This window comes from Aotus nancymaae, unplaced genomic scaffold, assembly GCF_030222135.1.
Source record: "Aotus nancymaae isolate 86718 unplaced genomic scaffold, 86718_ANA_hifiasm-v0.15.2.pri h1tg000007l, whole genome shotgun sequence".
Classification (NCBI taxonomy): Eukaryota; Metazoa; Chordata; class Mammalia; order Primates; family Aotidae; genus Aotus; species Aotus nancymaae.
Window position 1 is genome coordinate 26,489,129 of NW_026988418.1, and position 22,130 is coordinate 26,511,258.

At 41.8% G+C, this 22,130-nt stretch overlaps 1 pseudogene; it reads left to right on the plus strand.

Moving 5' to 3' along the window:
- Positions 1–21,733, plus strand: part of LOC105710185 (small ribosomal subunit protein uS2B-like) — a 65,656-nt pseudogene extending 43,923 nt beyond the window's left edge.
- Positions 21,734–22,130: the final 397 nt, after the last annotated feature.

Consider the following 22,130-nt stretch of genomic DNA (forward strand, 5'->3'; position numbering starts at 1 on the left):
TCACTATAAAGTAATTAGATTTTCTTCTTATGATTATCTATAACATATTTCATGAATTTTATAATATTTCATAATAGTTTTGGAGCACTTTACAAAAAAGAACTCAGAAATGACACATGGTACCACAAAGAAAAGATAGGAGAGAAGGAAAAAATGCATTAAATTATATTCATTATTTATGATGATCAAAAAACATTAGCAATAGCTCATTATTTTCAGCTATTGAACCAGTTTACAGATCTATTTGTTTGGTCCAAAATAATGTGAGATTTAAAACATGTGTATACACATGTTTATGTATACATGTATATACAGGATAATGAAAGTTTTGTTATATCTTAGAAAAATATAACGCTGAGAAAACGTTTGTATAATTAGTATCATTCATGTTCTATCTTATAGCTGGTCTTAAGTACTCACATCTATAATTTTGTTATGTGTAAGACTAACCCTTTTCTTAGGATGCCATCTCCAAGAGAGTTTATTTTCCCATTCCCATGAGACCATCTGTACCCAAACTTGTTTAATATTGGTAAATGCTAAAATTTTGGAATAAAAGACAAAAGTATTTTCAATATACATTTTTAAAACATTTAAGAAATACAATATGCATTAGAATGTAACTGCTAGGAACCCTGGTTTGGTATTAAGGCTTACTAACATTATTTTTTGTTTTGTTATTTTGTTACCTGCCGATAGGACTTACTAACATTTTAAGTGTCCTAGCTCTACTAGTAGTCTGCAAGTTCATTAGATTAAGCTCCATATTTAAGTCACTTAGTGTAAGACTTCAGCAAATGATTTCTGAATGCCAACCAATGTATTATAGAGATAGTGTGGGAATAAAACACTGGACATTTTCTTTTTTCTTTCTAATAAAAACAGTAGCCAGGCTCAGTGGCTTACACCTGTAATCCCAGCACTTTGGGAGGCCAAGGAGGGTGGATCACAAGGTCAGGAGTTCAAAAACAGTCTGACCAACATGGTGAAACCCGGTCTCTACTGAAAATACAAAAATTAGCTGGGTGTGGTGGCGGGCGCCTGTAATCCCAGCTACTCAGGAGGCTGAGGCAGGAGAATCGCTTGAACTCATGAGGTGAAGTTTGCAGTGAGCCAAGATCGTGCACTCCAGCCTGGGGGACAAAGGAAGACTCTGTCTCAAAATAAAACAAAGTGTATATATTTAAAACGTACATGGGTATACACATAAGAGTTTAAAATAAAATGTACAATATGTTTTGATATACATATACATTAACTTGACTATAGTCAGGCTAATTAATATGCCTATTTCCTCATATAGTTACTGTGTGGTGGGTAGAGGGGGTGGTGAGCTGGGTATTTTCAAATAGGAAATTACCAAAAAAAATGCATGCACTCTTGAAAAGGTGTTAGAATGCTAGATAATAGTAAAGGGATACAGAATTGTTTGATTAGAATATCGATATTTGATTTGATACAATAGGTTTACCAAGTATTCCAATTAAGAATTTCTCAGGCTGGGCAGGGTAGCTCAAAAGGTTGGGTGAGGTGGCTCAAGTCTGTAATCCTAGCACTTGGGAGCCCGAGGCAGACGGATCACCTGAGGTCAGGAGTTGGAGAACAGCCTGGCCAACATGGAGAAACCCCATCTTCACTAAAAATATAAAAATCAGCTGGGACTGTTGGTGCATGCCTGTAATCCCAGCTACTTGGGAGGCTGAGACATGAGAATCACTTGAACCCGAGAGACAGAGATTGCAGTGAGCCGAGATTGTGCCACTGCACTCCAGCCTGGGTAACAGAGCAAGACTGTTTCAAAACAAAACAAAACAAAAAATAATAAACCATATATATATATAGACATACACACGTATACCTATGTAATATATAAAAATATATGAAATATATGTATAAAATCTGCACTGAACATGTATAGATTTTTCTCTTGTTATTATTCCCTAAACAATATACAATACAGTATAACAATTATTTACATAGCATTTACATTCTATTGTGTATTATAAGTAATCTAGAGATGATTTAAAGTGGGCCGGGCATGGTGGCTCACACCTGTAATCCCAGCACTTTGGGAGGCCAAGGCGGGCGGACCACCTGAGGTCGAGAGTTCAAGACCAGCCTGACCAACATGGAGAAAACCTATCTCTACTAAAACTATAAAAAAATTAGCCAGGCGTGGTGGCTCATGCCTGTAATCCCAAGACTTGGGAGGCTGAGGCAGGAAAATCGCTTGAACCCCTGAGGCGGAGGATGCAGTGAACCGAGACTGTGCCATTGCACTCCAGTCCAGGCAACAAGAGCGAAACACTGTCTCAATAAATAAATAAAGTGTATGAGAGAATGTGTGTAGGTTATATGCAAATACCACACCATTTTACATAAGAGACTTGAGTATCCATGGATTTCATTATGGTGGGGGGGTGCCTAAAACCAATCCCCTATGGATACTATATTTTCTATCATAACACTTTTCCTTGTTTATCACATTTTGGGGGGGTAATTTTTTTTGAGACGAAGTCTCTCTCTGTTGCCCAAGCTGGAGTACAGTGGCTCAATCTCTGCTCACTGCAACCTCCACCTCCCAGGTTCAAGCGATTCTCCTGCCTCAGCCTCCGGAGTAGTTGGGATTACAGGCATGTGCCACCACACCCTGCTAATTTGTGTATTTTTAGTAGAAGCAGGATTTTACCATATTGGCCAGGCTGGTCTCAAACTCTTGACCTCAGGGGATCCATCCACCTCAGCCTTCTAAAGTGCTGGGACAGGCATGAGCCACCACCTGGCCTCTTTATCATATTTTGTACTTTTTTGTCTCTTGTTTTTAATCTGTCTGCTCCATCAGACCCTATAGTGGAGAAAGCGCAACCACGTCTGTTTGGTTGCCACAACATATCTAATACCTGGTGTTTTATAGGCTCTCAATTCATTTGCCTAAATGAATGGGGGGGGGAATGCCAAATACATGGAGTTTGAACTGTAATGTATAAGCTGACTTCAGGATATTTTTTTGTTTTTTGTGTTTTTTTGAGATGGAGTCTTGCTCTGTCACCCAGCCTGGAGGGCAATGGATGATCTTGACTCACTGCAACCTCTGCCTCCTGGGTTCAAGTGATCCTCCTACCTCAGCCTCCCAAGAAGCTAGGATTACAGACATGCGCCACCGCACCCGGATAATTTTTTTGTAATTTTTAGTAGAGATGGGGTTTCACCATCTTGGCCAGTCTGATCTTGAACTCCTGACCTTGTGATCGCCTTGGCCTCCCAAAGTGCTGGGATTACAGGCGTGAGCCTACACCTGTCTATTTTTTTGTATTTTTAGTATAGATGAGGTTTCTCCAAGTTGGTCAGGCTGGTCTCAAACTCCTGACCTCAGGTGATCTGCCCGCCTCGACCTCTCAAAGTGCTGGGATTACTAGCGTGAGCCACTATGTCCGGTCTTACTTCAGGATCTTAATAAGCTTCAACCTCAAGTACTATAAGGTTTAAAACATTACACCTGGGTTCAAATTCCAGTTTAATTACTCACTAGCTACGTAATTTTGAGCTATTTACTTAAATCCTCCAAATCTCAATGTCTTCTAAAAGGAACTAAAAATAGTAGCTACTTCTCAGAGTTGTGAGAACTGAATGATAATATTCCTCCCTCCCTGTGAAGCTATTAAACACTCAATAAATGGTTATTACTATTCATATTAGAAATTCTTTTGTCTCCCACTGGTTATTTGTTCTTCCTTTCTCTGCATCAATTGCTTCACTTAAAGCAACAATTCTAATTTAATGAGGTTATTTTAAATGTGATCTTGGCTCAAGGGTCTTCTAGACAATGTGATGAGGAATGCTGACCAGCAACACTCTGTATAACCTTCCATACCTTATGAATATAGGAGCGTTCCTGTTTGGGAAACCTTTAGGAAACACTAGGTCTAGATTCACTGAACACACATTTAATGAGTACCAGGTATGTGTCAGGTAGTATTTTAGGAGTCAGTGATATACCAGTGAATGAAATACACAAAAATCCCTGCCTTTCTGGAGTCAACATTCTAGTATTATTTGCTACAATGCAAAAGGATTTGTGAATTCTAGAAAAATTTGTGAATTTTTTTAAAGGGGATTCTTTTTTTTTTTGAGATGGAATTTTGCTCTTGTTGCCCAGGCTGTAGGGCAATGGTGGGATCTTGGCTCACCGCAACCTCCACCTCCCGGGTTCAAATGATTCTCCTGTCTCAGCCTCCCAAGTAGCTGGGATTACAGGCACGCACCACCGTGCCTGGCTAATTTTGTATTTTCAGTAGAGACAGGGTTTCTCTGTCTTGGTCAGGCTGGTCTCAAACTCCCGACCTCAGATGATCCACCCGCCTCGGCCTCCCAAAGTGCTGGAATTACAGGTGTGAGCCACTGCGCCCGGCCAGGATTCATTTAAATGACCATAAACTATACTTAAAAAGTAGCTGGGTGCAGTGACTCATGCCTGTAATCCCAGTACTTTGGGAGGCCGAGGTGAGTGAATCACCTGAGGTCAGGAGTTGGAGACCAGCCTGACCAACGTAGAGAAACCCTGTTTCGTGGTGGCACATGCCTGTAATTCTAGCTACTCAGAGCCTAAGGCAGGAGAATCACTTGAATCCGGGAGGCAGAGGTTACAGTGAAGCAAGATCAAGCCATTGCACTCCAGCGTGAGCAACAGAGCAATACTACGTCTCAAAAAGAAAAAGAAAAAGTAAGACCATTCAGAAACATTAAATGTCTCCTAATAAACATTTAATAAATACATTTTCATTAATGTATTTAGATAAGCATTCTCTTTTTTTTTTTTTTTTGAGATGGAGTTTCACTCTTGTTGCCCAGGTTGGAGTGCAATGGCATGATCTTAGCTTATTGCAAGCTCTGCCTCCTGGGTTGAAGCAAGATTCTCCTGCCTCAGCCTCCTGAGTAGCTGGAATTACAGGTGCCCACCACGACACCTGGCTAATTTTTTGTATTTTTTTTTTTTTTTTTTTTTTTTTTGAGACGGAGTCTTGCTCTTGTTACCCAGGCTGGAGTGCAATGGCGCGATCTCGGCTCACCGCAACCTCCGCCTCCTGGGTTCAGGCAATTCTCCTGCCTCAGCCTCCTGAGTAGCTGGGATTACAGGCACGCGCCACCGTGCCCAGCTAATTTTTTTGTATTAATAGAGACGGGGTTTCACAATGTTGACCAGGATGGTCTCGATCTCTCGACCTCGTGATCCACCCGCCTCGGCCTCCCAAAGTGCTGGGATTACAGGCTTGAGCCACCGCGCCCGGCCTATTTTTTTGTATTTTTAGTAGAAACGGGGTTTCACTATGTTGGCCAGGCTGCTCTTGAACTCCTGACCTCATGATCTGCCCACCTCCGCCTCCCAAAGTGCTGGGATTACAGGCGTGAACCACCATGCCCAGCCTAGATAAGCACTCTAAAGGCTCATCTATCACATGAAGTAAGTATAGCTACAATATAAGACTACCTCTACAATAGTTTTAAGGTGTATCCAGCAAGAATCTGATAGTCATACTCAAGTCACAGCCGTTTCATTCATTAACAGATTATTTATTCTATGAGACACTCGCTGGTTGCAACTTCCTCCACTCCTAAAGCTAACCTTCATAAAAATTTCCTTTCTAGGCAACTATGGAGACAGCAAAAAGATCAGTGGTTACTAGGTTTTGGGGCAAGGATGAATATAGGTGGGGTACAGAATTGTTAGGGCAGTGAAAATACTCTGTATGACACTACAATGATGGAGGCATGTCATTAAACACTTATTCAAACCCATAGAAAGTACAACACCAAAAGTGAACCCTAATGTAAGCTATGGAGTTTGGGTGGTAATGATTTGTCAATGTACAGTAGCTCCCCCTTGTCAGAGGAAGATACATTCCAAGATCCCCAGTGGATGCCTGAAACCACAGATAGTACCCAACTCTCCTTATATCATGCACAAATTTCTTTTTCTTTCTTCACAATTTCACAGGTAGAAGAGTTGTTCTTACCATAGATCTTAGCAACATCAGCATGTGATTTTTTTTCTTTTTTATTAGAGAACTTTCTCCTTTTCACTGAAAAGTAGTACTTTATGGCTTCTCTTTGGCATATTCAAATTGCCAGCATCACTACTCTTGCACTTTGGGACCTTTTTACTTTTTTTTCTTTTTTGAAACAGGGTTTTTTTTTTTTGAGATGGAATTTTGGTCAGGCTGGTCTCAAACCCCTGACCTCAGGCCAGAGTTCAGTGGCACCATCGTAGCTCAGTGCTGCCTCAAACCCCTGGGCTCAAAAGATCCTCATGTCTTGGCCTCCTAAAGAACTGGGATTACCTGTGTGAGCTACCACACCCAGCCTAGGGCCGTTATTAAGTCAAATGTTATTTGAGCCGGGTGCGGTGGCTCACGCCTGTAATCCCAGCACTTTGGGAGGCCGAAGCAGGTGGATCATGAGGTCAGAAGTTCAAGACCAGCCTGGTCAAGATGTCGAAACCCCGTCTCTACTAAAAATACAAAAATTAGCTGGGCGCGGTGGCATGTGCCTGTAATCCCAACTACTCAGGAGGCTGAGGCAAGAGAATTGCTTGAACCTGAGAGGCAGAGGTTGCAGTGAGCCAAGATCGTGCCATTGCACTCCAGCCTGGGTGACAGAGTGAGACTCCGTCTCAAAAAAAAAAAAAAATGTTATTTGAGCACAAGGCCTGAGATATTGCCGCAGTAAATCTGGTAACCAAAATTAATAGGTGAGGAGTATATACAGGGATACACTGGACAAATGCATGATTCACATCCCAGTCAGGACAGAACAGGACAGATAGCACAAAGTTTCAACATGCTACTCAGAATGGCACACAATTTAAACTTATCAACTGTTTATTTCAGGAATATTCCATTTAGTATTTTTAAACAGCAATTGACCGTGGGTAACTGAAACTGAGGATAAGAGGGGACTTCTGTAGGTTCTTCAGTTGTAACAAATGCCCCACCCTGGTGTGGCATGGTGATAATGGGGGAGGCAGGGAGTATATGGGAAATCTCCGTATCTTCCTCTCAATTTTGCTGTGAACTTAAAACTGCTCTAAAAAGTAAAGTTCTTTTTTTTTTTTTTGAGATGGAGTTTCCCTCTTGTTACCCAGGCTGGAGTGCCATGGCATGATCTTGGCTGATGGCAACCTCTGCCTCCCAGATTCAAGCCATTTTCCTGCCTCAGCCTCCCAAGGATTTGGGATTACAGGCATATGCCCCCACGCCCAGCTAACTTTCTGTATTTTCAGTAGAGACGGAGTTTCTCCATGTTGGTCAGGCTGGTCTCAAACCCCTGACCTCAGGTGATCCACCCGCCTCAGCCTCCCAAAGTGCTGGGATTACAGGCATGAGCCACCGCGCCCAGTCTTTTTTTTTTTAATTGTCCTCCCTCCCTCCCTTCCTTCCTTCTTTCTTTTTCTCTTTCTTTCTTTTTCTTTCTCTTTCTTTCTTCCTTTTTTCTTTCTTCTTTTCTTTTTCTTTCTCTTTCTTCCTTCCTTCTTTCTTTCTTTTTCTTTCTTTCTTTTCTTTCTCTCTCTCTCTCTTCTCTCTCTCTTCTCTCTCTCTTCTCTCTCTCTCTCTCTTCCTTTCTTTCTTTTTTGACAGGGTCATACTTTGTTGCCCAGGCTGGAGTGCAGTGGTAGGACCTTGGCTCACTTCAACCTCCGCCTCCCTGGTTCAAGCAATTCTCCTGCCTCAGCCTCTTGAATACTTGGGATTACAGACTCACATCACCATGCACAGCTAATTTTTGTATTTTAGTAGAGATGGGGGGTTCACCATGTTGGCCAGGCCGGTCTCCCAAAATGCTGAGATTATAAACATGAGCCACCTCACCCAGCCGCCTTTCCATTTTTCAATCCGTAAAATCCCAGATCTGTATATAACATGTGAAGAAAATAAGTAGTTAAGTAAAAATGGGGAGGGCAACGTAAAGGAAGGGAGGTTTTGTTTCGCTTCAGCATTCCCGAAAGTGACTAAGAATGTGCTTGTTTAGAGCTGGGTGCGGTGGCTCAAGCCTGTAATCCCAGCACTTTGGGAGGCCAAGGAGGGTGGATCACAAGGTCAAGAGATCGAGACCATCCTGGTCAACATGGTGAAACCCCGTCTCTACTAACACAAAAAATTAGCTGGGCATGGTGGCGCGTGCCTGTAATCCCAGCTACTCAGGAGGCTGAGGCAGGACAATTGCCTGAACCCAGGAGGCGGAGGTTGCGGTGAGCCGAGATAGTGCCATTGCACTCCAGCCTGGGTAACGAGCGAAACTCCGTCTCAAAAAAAAAAAAAAAAAAGAATGTGCTTGTTTAATCATATTACTTCTTAAAATCTTGATAGTGTTTTATCACACTGTTGGTCCCAACTCATTAGTAAGCCACGAAATCAATTTTGTGGGTCTGACTAGCATTCTTTTTCTTACTGGAATAGAAAAAAATATGGTATTACACAGTGTGAATTTTGTCCCATGAAACTTGGGTTTCGTGTATGTATATACATAGTTACAAGTATTTTATATATACTGGGTCATTATATAAAATGTATTTCTCATCATGAGTCATGGTCAAAGTTCAAAATACCACAGAAGCTTCATGTGTTGGGGAAGTGGAAGGAGGGGTCACTCCTAGATGCAAGAATGAGAGAATAAGCTGAGTTTTATGAATCAAAGTTCAACATTAAAACTTCTCCAAAATGGTAATCAGTTTGTAGATTTTTTTTTTTTTTTTTTGGTGCCATGACTCGGAATCGAAAGTTTGTAGATTTCTGTTTTAACTATTTGAGAGGAGAGCAAGAAACATTATGACCAGATGCCTTCATTTTTAATTCAGAAACTTGATGCTAATTTAAAACAAACATTTTAACCTCTTTGTGTAAGACATAAAATGTTTTGTTCAGAAATTAAAGAAATAAGGTTATGTTGAGTTCATTTTCAGGTTCAATTTCTAGTTTTAAAGTGCTGTGATTGCCATTAAGCTCTAGCAATCCAAGATTCTCTGGGGTTCTCCTTAAGCCTGTCCTCTCCCTGGGAGAGTTGATCCTTCCTTCCTTTGTAAAATAACATGTGAATACCTCGGGAAAGGATAAGCCTCTTGGAAAAACACAACAAAACAAAGATGTTCCTACCTTAATAGGTGGTAAATTCATGTTTCCCAACTGCAGGTTTCTTCATTCGAGGCTGAAAATTATTTGTAGTGCCTTATAAATATTATCTGAGATAGGAGCCCTTAGATCATGGAAGTCATTTTCTTGGGATATTAATTTACATCCTGTGAATGTTATTTATTTACATGGCTTTAAAAGCAATTAAGACATTTAGGGAACACATTAAACCACAGATTAATGTGAATTTTTCTGTTGGACTATCTATCATTCAAAGGCTTACCCCTACCCTTTTCCACCCAGGGAGATAAATGTTTCAGAACCAAAGAGGCATATTTCCTTTCTGTCTGGTTTCTTAGAATTCATTTAAACATGCTTATTGAAATCTCCTGTCATGCAATATTTTAGCAAGATTCACTAAATATATACTGCTTGCAGACTGTAAATATTGCATTACAAGATTGTTACTATGTTTTCTTCCTTAGGCAAACAATACCACAGTCAAAATCCCCTATATAAACAATTACAGTCAGTATGTAAATTAATTTACATAATAAAAAAGTAGGTATAGCTGTTTTCCTCTAAGGCTTTTAAATAAGTAAAAGTGAATATTCAAAAACTGTAAATGTCTTGGGACAAGAAGACTGCCTACCTCCAAACTATATTTTACTTTCTCCAAACAACACCCAAATTGGATTACAAAGAAAACATTTTCCTCTTTAAGGCACTGTCTTCAAAAAAAAACTTGAATTCCTAAGGAGTCCCAATGGGTTACAGACTGATAAGACCACCGGAAACAGAAGACTACTTGAGCATTTTTGAGACCAATTTCCTATTTCTAAAAAGAAAAGATACTTGTCAAAACTAAATATGACTCCCATTAAACAACTGCATAATCAGGACACTAATAAACAAAGATTCATTCCCTTAGGTCTCCTGGCCATTGCATGGTGTAAAGTATTCTAGGAAAAAAGAGAAATATTGGAGGTGGTGGCCACCCTTTTAGCAGCTCATTATAAGTGGGGGTGGGTGAGAGGACTTGGGACTGAAATTTTACTCATCAAGCTACCTAAACTGTGGCAAAATAATCAGGTCTGTACAGAACCAGTTAATTTAACAAACAAACAAACTACCAGTTAGAGAAATAAGAATCTTGACCTTGTTTTTCCATTTTCTTCCTTTTTTTTTTTTTTTTTTTTGAGACGGAGTTTCACTCTTGTTACCCAGGCTGGAGTGCGATGGCGCGATCTCAGCTCACCGCAACCTCTGCCTCCTGGGTTCAAGCAATTCTCCTGCCTCAGCCTCCCGAGTAGCTGGGAGTACAGGCGTGCGCCATCATGCCCAGCTAATTTTTGTATTTTTTAGTAGAGATGGGGTTTCACCATGTTGACCAGGATGGTCTTGATCTCTTGACCTCATGATCCACCCGCCTCGGCCTCCCAAAGTGCTGGGATTATAGGCGTGAGCCACCACGCCCGGCCCCCATTTTCTTCCTTTTAAAGGAAAATAAACTTTTAAATTTTGATTCTTTTAAAGCTACAATGTTGGCTCCCAAAAGAATTACAGCTTTGACCCTACTTTTCTGTTTATTTATATTCACCAGTTAGGTAGTTACAGTCTAAGACGGACAGCCAGCAAATTGTCCTTCTTCTTCTTGTTGTTGTTTTTTTTTTTTTTGAGATGGATCTCACTCTGTCGCCCAGGCTGAGTACAGTAATGTGATCTCGGCTCACTGCAACCTCCACAGCCCAGGTTCAAGCGATTCTCCTGCCTCAACCTGAGTTACTGGGATTACAGCCACCCGCCACCACACCCGGCTAATTTTTGTATTTTTAGTAGAAACAGGGTTTCACCATGTTGATCAGGCTGGTCTCGAACTCCTGACTCCAGGTGATCCACCTGCCTTGGCCTCCCAAAGTGCTGGGATTACAGGCATGAGCCACCACACCTGGCCGCAAGGATTCTTATGGAAGAGTTCCTTTCACTCCTGCACAGCGGTTAAAGCACAGACCTTGGAATCATATTGGCTTGAGCGAGATGCCTAGTGGCCACTTTTTAGCTGCATGATCATGAGCAAGTTGCTTAATCTCTCAACTAAATACTGAGAATATTATCTGTACCTATTAGACAGAATCATTATAAGAACTGAATAAGAGAATGCATGCAAATAAATGGTAGCTCAGAGACTGAGAATCAGGAAGCGTCACAGGAGGAAGAAAAGGAGGAAGGGGAAGAGAACATAGGATGAGGAAAAGTGAAGGGGAAGAGGACAGGAGAGAGGAGCAGGGGCACAGGGAAGAGTAGAGACAGTGGAAGGGGTCCGGGGAGAGGACAGGGGAAAGAAATAGCCATAATCATAATCCCTTCATTGTAAAGGACACCCATTGTACTTGGCAAACACATAATCACATAATCTTGCTTGTACTTCATTATCCACTTTCTCCAGTCTTCACCTGAGCAATTGGCCTCCATCCCCCTCCAAAAAACAACCCACACAGCCATACGGACTAGGTTTCACTTGAAATTTAAGACCACAACAAGCAACTGATCTTAAAATAAAGAAAATTTGGTTTTCCAGCATTGATTAATGCAGTCACACAATTACATAATGAAGAACCTAAGAGTTTTCCATCTTTTTCTTTGGCCAGCCTCAAAACCAGGAAATGACAACTGTAAGTATGTTATGCAGGCATACCAATGTCTAACAGAAGAAACAAGCTTTCTTCCCTGGAGATGTTTTTGTCAGAAAAGAAAACCTTTCACAGCAACCCCTGAACAATCTTCCTCTTCTGTCACACTGGCCAGACGGCATCACTTGACCAAGTCTTAATCAATCCTTGGCAAGGTGAATGAAACTGTCATGTTTGGATTCAATCAAGCAAATTTCAGCCTCTGGAACTGGAATGGGGTTCATTTCCATCAATATACACGGCCATGAGGAAGACAGGAGATATCTGGAGAATTATATTAGCAGAAGAGAATTATAGTGGCAGAAACATTTACTTGGACTGAAAGTGACATAGACAGGTCTCTGGATGCCCCACCTTACAAACTTCTACCAGCAGAAAGCAGGTTAAAAAAAAAACTACTTGGTTGCAAAAACATGTTATCTTCCATGAAAAAAGAAGGATGACTCAGACCGGAAACAAGAATCAAGGAAATAGAAAATTATTCTCAGGCTTTCAGACCTAATCAGGGAAAAGCCAATCTGTGCCTAACTGAATTTCAGAATTGCTAAGGACCAGTTACTCTTGTGTGACTTCCCTATTCCCCCTTTCTGAATAGGAGTATCTATATAGCAGTCAGCTTATGCCTGTCCTACCATTTTATGTTGAGTATACATGGAGGAAGCTAACTTCTTTCTTTAGTTCACAGGTCTTCAGATAGAGAAACTGTACTCAGGGAGTTGTACTTATGAAACTACACCTGAGATGTCTCATTTATACCTGAAATTCGTTATACAACAAAATTCTAAACTTTGAAGTGATACTGCAATGAGATGGGACTTTTGAGAATCTTGGGGGAAGGTGAGTACATTTTGCATGGGGAAGCAATGTTAATATAGGGTAGATTGTGGTAGCTAGCCTCCAAGATGGCCCGCAGTGATCCTTCTGGTATCCTTACCTTCTGGTGTTCACATCTTTATATAGTGCACTCCCACATCACATCAGGGTTGGCTTGTGTGACCAATAGACTCCACAAGAGTGATAGTAAATGATGAAATTAGGTCATCAAAAACTCTGTGGTTTTTTCTTGCTCTTACTCTTCTATCATTTGCTCTAGCAAGCCAGCTGCCATGTCATAAGGACTCTTAAGCAGTCCCGTGGAGAGACCTATGCGACAATAAACTAAGGCCGCCTTCAAACAACTAAGTAAGTGAGCCCCAGTCAAGGCTTCAGATGAGCACAGCCCCAGTCAACAGCTTGCCTGTAACCTCATGAAAGATCCTGAGCAAGAACTGCCAAGACATGCCCCTTCTGAATTCCTGATCCACAAAAACTATGGGAAAATAAGTATTCGTTATTTTAAGCTGCTATATTTTGGAGAATGTAGTAATACATCATAATTATAAGTAGTTACTAAAAATTCTATATGCATTTTTTCCCCCTAAAAACCGTCTGTTAAGGCTCTCAAAATCAGTTATCAAAAAAGTACTATGAGGCCGGGTGAGTGGCTCACCCCTGTACTCCCAGCACTTTGGGAGGCCGAGGTGGGCAAATCATGAGGTCAGGAGATTGAGACCAGCCTGGGTAACATAGTGAAACCCCATCTCCACTAAAAATACAAAAATTAGCCAGGCATGGTGGCATGCGCCTACAATCCCAGCTACTCAGGAGGTTGAGGCAGGAGAATCACTTGAACAGGGAGGCAGAGGTTGCAGTGAGCTGCGATGGCGCCACTGCACCCCAGCCTGGGTGACAGAGTGAGACTCCGTCTCAAAAAAAAAAAAGTACTATGGACCGTTAAAAGAAAAACACAAAATCATTGACATTTATGTCTTCATCTCATAAAAAAGCAAAATATCAAATTCTGAAGTAATGACTAGATAATAAAGATCTCTTGTTCTTTGTATATCATCTTCCATAATTCAAATAATTAATATTAAAATTATAAAAACAAACAATATTCCCCCATTGAAAGGTTTAATTCAGTTGTAGTACCAGTGAGAAAGCTACTGAAGATAAAAAGGGAAGGAAGGGGCATTTGAAAAGCAAGATGACATTACAGGGCAGTACTAAGTCATAGAGAAGAGCATAGGCTCTGAAGCCAAACTGCATTGGTCCAAATCCTGTCTGATGACCTTCCTCATTTGTAAAATGAAAATAATTAGCACTCCTCCCTCATAAGATTGTTGTAAGTAGTAAATAAATACATGTAAGTTGCATAGGAGAGCATCTGGCACATAACAAGTGCATCATAAATCACTTTCATCATCCTGGTGGTGTGGATAGGGCGGGAATGTATAGATGTATTTGGGTTCACAAAGAAGATTCAGTCACAGTCTTATTTGGCAGGTCTTGCTGATTTAATTTCCCTTCAGAAAACCTCAAGAGAGTTCAAAGAGAAGCCCTGACCTAGCTGGGAGGCAATTAAAACTATAGTAAGTGATACCTACATTTGTTTCAAGCATTTCCCTATCCATGAGTATATCACTATGGGCAGCTTCACAGTTGGGCTCTAAGTGTTGAAAGTTATATCAACGGCCAGGCATGATGGCTTATGCCTGTAATCCCAGCACTTTGGGAGGCTGAGGCAGGCAGATCACGAAGTCAGGAGTTCAAGACCAGCCTGGCCAACATGGTAAAACACAGTCTCTACTAAAAATACAAAAAAAGTAGCTGGGCATGGTGGTGCATGCCTGTAGTCCCTGCTACTCAGGAGACTGAGGCAGGAGAATCGCTTGAACCCAGGAGGCAGAGGTTGCAGTGAGCCAAGATCACACCATTACACTCCAGCCTGGGCAACAAGAGTGAAACTCCATCTCAAAAAAAAAAGAAAAGAAAGAAAGAAAGTTACATCAACTACATACAAGGTAGCCAAATAATTTATTATCCAACCTGGGACACTTCTGAGAATAAAATAGGCCCTACAAAAGATTATATTTGAAAAGCAGGCTTAAACTGGAATTGTTCCAGGCCAGTAGGGATAAATGATTGGTCACTGTGACTATGGGACAAGTTCATAGAAAAGCAATACAAGGCCGGGCGCGGTGGCTCACGCCTGTAATCCCAGCACTTTGGGAGGCCGAGGCGGGTGGATCAAGAGGTCTAGAGATCAAGACCATCCTGGTCAACATGGTGAAACCCCGTCTCTACTAAAAATACAAAAATTAGCTGGGCATGGTGGCCCGCACCTGTAGTCCTAGCTACTCGGGAGGCTGAGGCAGGAGAATTGCTTGAACCCAGGAGGCGGAGGTTGTGGTGAGCCGAGATCGCGCCATTGCACTCCAGCCTGGGTAACAAGAGCGAAACTCCGTCTTAAAAAAAAAAAAAAAGAAAAGAAAAGAAATACACATAGGTTGTAATGAAATTGAACAATAACATTTTACAACTATGCACAGAATGAAGAAATGGTATCTACTCCCAATAACTACCTCACCAGAAGCAATCTACTTATATTTAAATAATTCCTATCAGAATAATTATTAAATAAGCAATCTACTTATACTTAAATAATTCCTATCAGAGGTGGCCAAACCCTTATTATAATAACTCTATAAAAATTATGGCCTGGCGCGGTTGCTCACCCTTATAATCCCAGCACTTTGGGAGACCGAGGCGGGCAGATCATGAGGTCAGGAGTTCAAGACCAGCCTGGGCAACATGGTAAAACCCTATCTCTGCTAAAATACAAAAAATTAGCCAGGCATGGCAGTGTGCACCTGTAGTACCAGTTACTCGGGAGGCTGAGGCAGGAGAATTGCTTGAACCCAGGAAGTGGAGGTTGCAGTGAGCTGAGATTGCACCACTGCACTCCAGCCTGAGTGACAGCAAGACTATGTCTCAAAAAAAAAAAAAAATTACACATAGCTGGGCGAGGTGATCTGTGTCTGTAGTCCCAGCTACTTAGGAGACTGAAGCAGGATTGCTTGTGCCCAGAAGTTTGAGTCTAGCCTAGACAACAGAGTGAGACCCTGTCTCTGGGGAATTAAAAAAAATTATATAATAAATACATATCTGAGAGCACTTGACCTTGTTGACTACTCTTCTCAAAACTCCCTCTTCCTTGGTTTCCATGATAATACTTGCTCCCAATTTATGCTCTATTTATTTTCAAACTTCCTTTTATGGGCCCTTTTTTCTTCTACCACGTCCTATGTTTCCTCATCCTTTTTTTTCATTCCACATCCTCTCAGTTGCTGAACTAACACACATTCATTGCATGACACATCACACTTGAACACTGATGACTCCCAATGTTTATTTGTAGTCCTGATGTCTCTCTTAAGGTCTATATCTGAACTGTCTAATATGATAGCAATTAGTTACATGTAATTATGAAACAATTGAAATGTGGCTAGTTCAAATTGAGATATGATATTTCAAAGACTTAGTATGAAAAAAGAATGGAAAATATCTTAAATTTTATATTGATTACGTCCTGAAATGTTACTATTTTTTAGGTATAATAAAAATAAGATTTTTGGATTAAATAAAATGTATCATTAAATTCAATTTTACTTAGGTTAATGGCATAACATAAGAAAAATTAATTTTATGTGTTTCTGTTTATTTTTTTTTAAACTTTTGTGGGTACATAGTAGTTGTATATATTTATGGGATATATGAGATACTTTGATACAGGCATGCAATACACAATAATCACCTCATGCTAAATGAAGTATCCTTCCCCTCAAGCAGTTATCCTTTGTGTTACAAACAATCCAATGGTACTCTTTTAGCTTTTTTGTTTGTTTGTTTGTTTGTTTGTTTTTGAGACAGAGTCTTGCTTATCGCCCAGCCTGGAGAGTAGGACATGATCTCCGTTCACTGCAACCTCCACCTCCCAGGTCCCAGCGATTCTCCTGCCTCAGCCTACTGAGTAGCTGGGGCCACAGGCATCCACCACCAGACCTGGCTAATTTTTGTATTTTTAGTAGATAAGGGGATTCACCATGTTGGCCAGGCTGGTCTCAAACTCCTGACCTCAGATGATACGCCCACCTCAGCCTCCCAAAGTGCTGGGATTACAGGTGTGAGCCATTGTGCCTAGCCTCTTTTAGTTATTTTTAAATAATAATTCAGTTATTATTAACTATAGTCACCCTGTTGTACTGTCAAATACTGTCTTACCCATTCTTTCTAACTGCTTTTTGTACCCTTCTGTTTACTTTTTTAAATGTGGGTATTAGAAATTTAAAAGTACGTACACGGCTCACATTATATTTCCATTAGATAGCACCACTCCAAACTCTTACCTCTTACTCATTATCTCTACTTAGAAATTCTACCAGCACCTCAAATTCAGTATGTATAAAACTAAACTCATCTTCCCCTTTCAGCCCATTCTCCACACTGATGACACACTGATATTACTAAAACGCATATCCAGTCACATCACTTCCCTGCTCAAAATTCTATAATAATAACTTTCAGGGGGGAAAAAAAATCTAAGTCTCTCAATCTCTACCTTCAAGGGCTTACAATGTCTGCCTCTCTTACTCTTCACAAGGAAACCGAAAATTCCTAGAAGGTTGGGACTATGTCTCTCAATAAGAAAACAGGAAAAGGCATTACAATAGATTAAAAAAAAGTTTTTGAGTGATCCTTAATTATGTGCCAAACTCTATTTATTCTAAGTGTTTTGGATGTCCTTATTCCTTACAAAAACCCCATAAGGAAGATGCTATTATCTCCGTTTTACAGAGAAAGATATGAGGCACAGAGAGTTTAAGGAACTTACTCAAGGTCATATAACTGGTAAGGGATGGAGGACACAGAGTGTCCTGGGAATGTATTACAGTCTCATGGGGCTGGAACATGATGTGCAAAGGAAACTCAAAGGTATATTGAAGCCAGATTATGGCACACCTGAAGTATCTTACTAAAGGATTTGGGTTTTCTTCTACAAGCATTGAGGTAGCGTTAAACAGTTTTGTTTTTGTTTTGTATGAGACAAGGTCTCACTCTGTCTCTCAGACTAAAGTGCAGTGGCAGGATCGTAGATCACTACAGCCTCAACCTCCTGAGCTCGATGAAGCCTCTTGCCTCAGCCTCCCAAGTAGCTGGGATTATGAGCATGCACCAGCATGCCCAGCTAATTTTTTTACTTTTTTGTAGAGACAGGGTCTTGGTATGTTTTCTAGATTGGTCTCAAACCCCTAGCCTCAAGCGATCGTCCTGCCTCAGTCTCCCAAAGTGCTGGATTTACAGGCATGAGCCACCATGCTCAATATTCATTAAATGTTTTTGATCAGAGAAGCGACTGACATGCTCCAACTGACATTTAAGGAAATAATTTGAGTAGTCATGTCAATGACTGAGGAACAAGGAACTAGAGTGTATCTCCATATGTATTCTCCTTCTCAATTAAAGGTAACACCATTTCTTCTAGACATTCAAATTTCATATCTGGGAGTTACTGTGAATACTTTCTCCCTTAGCAATCAGACACTTAGTTCCATCCATTTTCTTTTTCAATCCTCTCAAAATCATCATCTCCTCCTCTCCAGTCTCACTGCCAATAATTTAAATCACACCTTCGTCATCTCTTACCAAGATAACTGAAATGGCCTCCTTGCAATCTCTAGTCTTTTACCTCCTCAGTTTATCCTTCACATTCCCACAAAGAATAGTTCCAAAAAAAAAAATTTTTTTTCTTTTTTTTTTTTGAGATGGAGTCTCACACTGTTGCCCAGGCTGGAGTGCAATAGCGTGATCTTGGCTCACCGCAACCTTTTCCTCCCAGGTTCAAGTGATTCTCCTACCTCAGCCTCCGGAGTAGCTGGGGTTACAGGTATGTGCCACAATGCCCAGCTAATTTTTGTATTTTTAGTAAAAACGGGGTTTCACCGTGTTGTCCAGGATGGTTTTGAACGCCTGACCTCAGGTGATCCCCCCCACCTCAACCTCCCAAAGTGCTGGGACTACAGGCGTGAGCCACTGTGCCTGACTAGTTCCAAATTTTATTTCAATCATGCCAGTCAGTTAAAACTCTTTACTGGCTTCTTAATAACTTTGGGCTCTTTAGCCCAATATTCAGGAGTCTTTATTATTTTACTCTGGCCATTCCCTATCTCATTTCAGTTATACCAAACCGCTGCTCCTCATATCTTGCATGAATCTGTGTCTTTACTCATGCTATGTTTTCTTTCTCTTCCCAGAACTCTGTTCCTCTCTTTCTCTACTTAAGTGCTGCTTATCATTCACAACAGCTCAAGTAATTATTTCTTAGGGAAACCTTCCTACCCATCTATTTTCTTTCCTAGGTAGAGTTAGTTATGTCTCTTTTGGGCTCCTGTAACATTCTATCATGTATTTATAACTCATCACACTGCTTTTTTTTTTTTTTTGAAATGGATTCTCGCTCTGTCACCCAGGCTGGAGTGCAGTGGCATGATCTTGGCTCACTGCAACCTCCACCTCCTGGGTTCAAGCAATTCTTGTGCCTCAGCCTCCCAAGTAGCTGGAATTACAGGTGTCCAACACCACGCCCGGCTACTTTTTGTGTGTGTGTTTTTAATAGAGATGGGATTTCACCATTTTGGCCAGGCTGGTCTTGAACTCCTAACCTTGTGATCCACCTGCCTCAGCCTCCCAAAGTGCTGGGATTACAGGAGTGAGGCATCGTGCCTCGCCCTCATTACACTACATTTTAACTATGGACTTCCTTGAATAAGTCCCCCACTAGAGTGAGAATGTGTCTTACCGATCTGGTTATTCAAGCAATATTTATTGAGCCACACCTCCACCCCTACACCCTAGTACTTGGCTGCAGGCTAGGGATACAACAGTGAACAGATAAAAATTCCTGCCCTTCTGGAATTAACATTCTAAAGGTGGAGTCTATCTTCTTATTCACCTTTGTAGTTCCAGTGCCTGGCCCTTGATGAATATGATAAGGTTAGAAAAATAGCTGGGTCTAACAACTAGCCTTTTGAATATTCTCTTTTCAAAGAGTCTTTTCATTTATCTGTGTCCCCTTTTAAATTTCTTCCATGTGTTTGTTAGTCAAATACTTCCATGTAGTCTAAATGTACTATACCTAGACAAAATTTCTTTTTTTATTTCTTTTTGGAGGCAGAGAGTTGCTGTGTCGCCCAGGCTGGAGTACAATGGCAAGATCTTGGCTCACTGCAACCTCCACCTCCCAGGTTCAAGCAATTCTCCTGCCTCAGCCTCCTGAGTAGCTGGGATTACAGGCATGTACTACTATGGCCAGCTAATTTTTTTATTTTTATTTTTAGTAGAGATGAGGTTTCACCATGTTGGCCAGGCTGGTCTCGAACTCCTGACCTGAAATGATCCACCCCCTCTGCCTGCCAAAGTGCTGGGATTACAGGCATGAGCCACCATGCCCAGCTACCTAGACAAAATTTCTAAGCAAATTTCAATGTTTACACTTTCCCTTGTCTCTTCTTCTATCCCTTTTTTGTTTCCTTGTCACACACCTATTGTCCTTTTCCCTTGAGACCAAGTACTTTCTGGCTGTCCAGAAGTACCATTAGGCATCCAACTTATTACTTTCTTTTCCCAAAGTATCCCAGTTCTAACTTACTTCTCCCCAATCTCCCCTGAAAATTCCTAAAGTCAGAGCTAGCTGGTCAGTAGCATCTTCTATATTGAAGGCTTCACATTTTCTCAATCCCCACCCAGTGAGAAAGGCCCTCCTCAGCGCTGTTTCCCAGTGCTGTTTCCCTAGTACCTGTCAACTTGCATGACAAACACTGATTCTCTTGCATGGTTCTTCCTTGAGGAACCTTAGGTTTAATTCTTCTTTTCATTCCTAGCACTCTCCAGGTCTACAACAGTTCAATAAATTACTAAAAAAGGAATAAATGAGTAAATAAATATATATTATATACTTATATATCCTATCCCCCTGAATTCAGCTGTGAGTATGACTTAAATCCAAGAAATTTCTGTATTAAAATGAGAGCTACCAAAAAAGGCAGCCAGAGATACCTACTTTTGACCCAAGGAAAACTTGTTTCTTTAAAAATGTTTAGAAGAATTTAAATTTTAAAAATGTATTTTGGCCTGGCAGGAGGTTCACACCTGTAATCCCAGCACTTTGAGAGTCTGAGGTGGGAGGATCACTTGAGGTCAAGAGCTTGAGACTAGCCTGGGCAACAGAGTGAGATCCCATCTCTACAAAAATTAAAAAATTAGCTGGGTGTGGTGGTGTGCACCTGTAGTCCCAGCTACTCAAGAGGCTAAGGCAGGAGGATCTCTTGAGCCCAGGAAGTCAAGAGCTGCGGCCATCTACGACGTACTCTCTAGTCTGGGAGATAGAGTTAGACCCTATCTCAAAGAAAAACAAACAAACAGACAAAAATGTGTTTCGATATCCCGATCCATGTCAAATCTGTTAGTGTACCTTTAGTACATGGCTTCTGCATTGTTTGCTGACATTCTGTGTGAATAAAGTGTGTATCACAATGGTGTTTCTGTATGTTACCCAAGTGGGTCCTTTCCCCGGGATGTGAGTGAGCCAGTGGCATGGTCTTTTTAAGATTTTGCCAAGGGAAGACTGGGCTGGAACTGAGGCGCTAACTTGAAATCAAGTATCCCGTTGGGTGCACTGGAGGGTAGAGAAGAGGGGATTCCTGCACGCATACTAAATGATAAACTTTTGGAAGGGCAGGGTTGTGAGAGCTCTTCCAGGTCACCCAGTGCTCTGGGTCATGCATAAGTAGGAAATGGACCCCATACTCCCCGCAGAGAATCCTTCCCACAGGACTGAATCCTGTCCCCTCCTCGCCTCCCTCACACAAGGCGGAATCGCCGCGCATTGCACGGCAGGCGCTGGAGCCACTGCCCCTAGAACCAGATCTCTTTCCCAATCCTGTCCTCTCCAAGCTCCGGAGATGTCAAGCATTCTTTAGCAGGGGTTTTCCAATCTGCCCCTTGAGGAACTGCCCCTTAGGCAAGGCGGGCGGGCCCAAGCTATGATGTGGAGAATTCGATGTCCGAGCGACCTCCTAGGAGGAGTGGGTCGAGTTAAATATAACCGTGCGAATGGAATGGCGCTAAAAATAAGGCAGCAGCTGGCCTGTCCACAGCCCTGTCCCGGGAGGGGCGGGGGCCCGAGTGGTCCTGGGCAGGAAGGCCGCGCCCGGCCCAGGGGCGAGGAGGCTGCGGCGTCCGCAGCCTGAGCTGAAAGTCCTGGGAGGCCGAGCTCCGTGGGCCCCGGGGCCTGCACTCGGGCTGGGTCGCGGGACTGGAGGGGGATGGTCCAGAGTCATCCGACAGCCGGGCCAACTTGCCTGGACGTAACAAGGCGGAAGGGCTGGGTGCTGAGGTCCTGCCCGCCCCGCCGCCAGAGGGAGCCGAGCGTCAGAGGAGGACA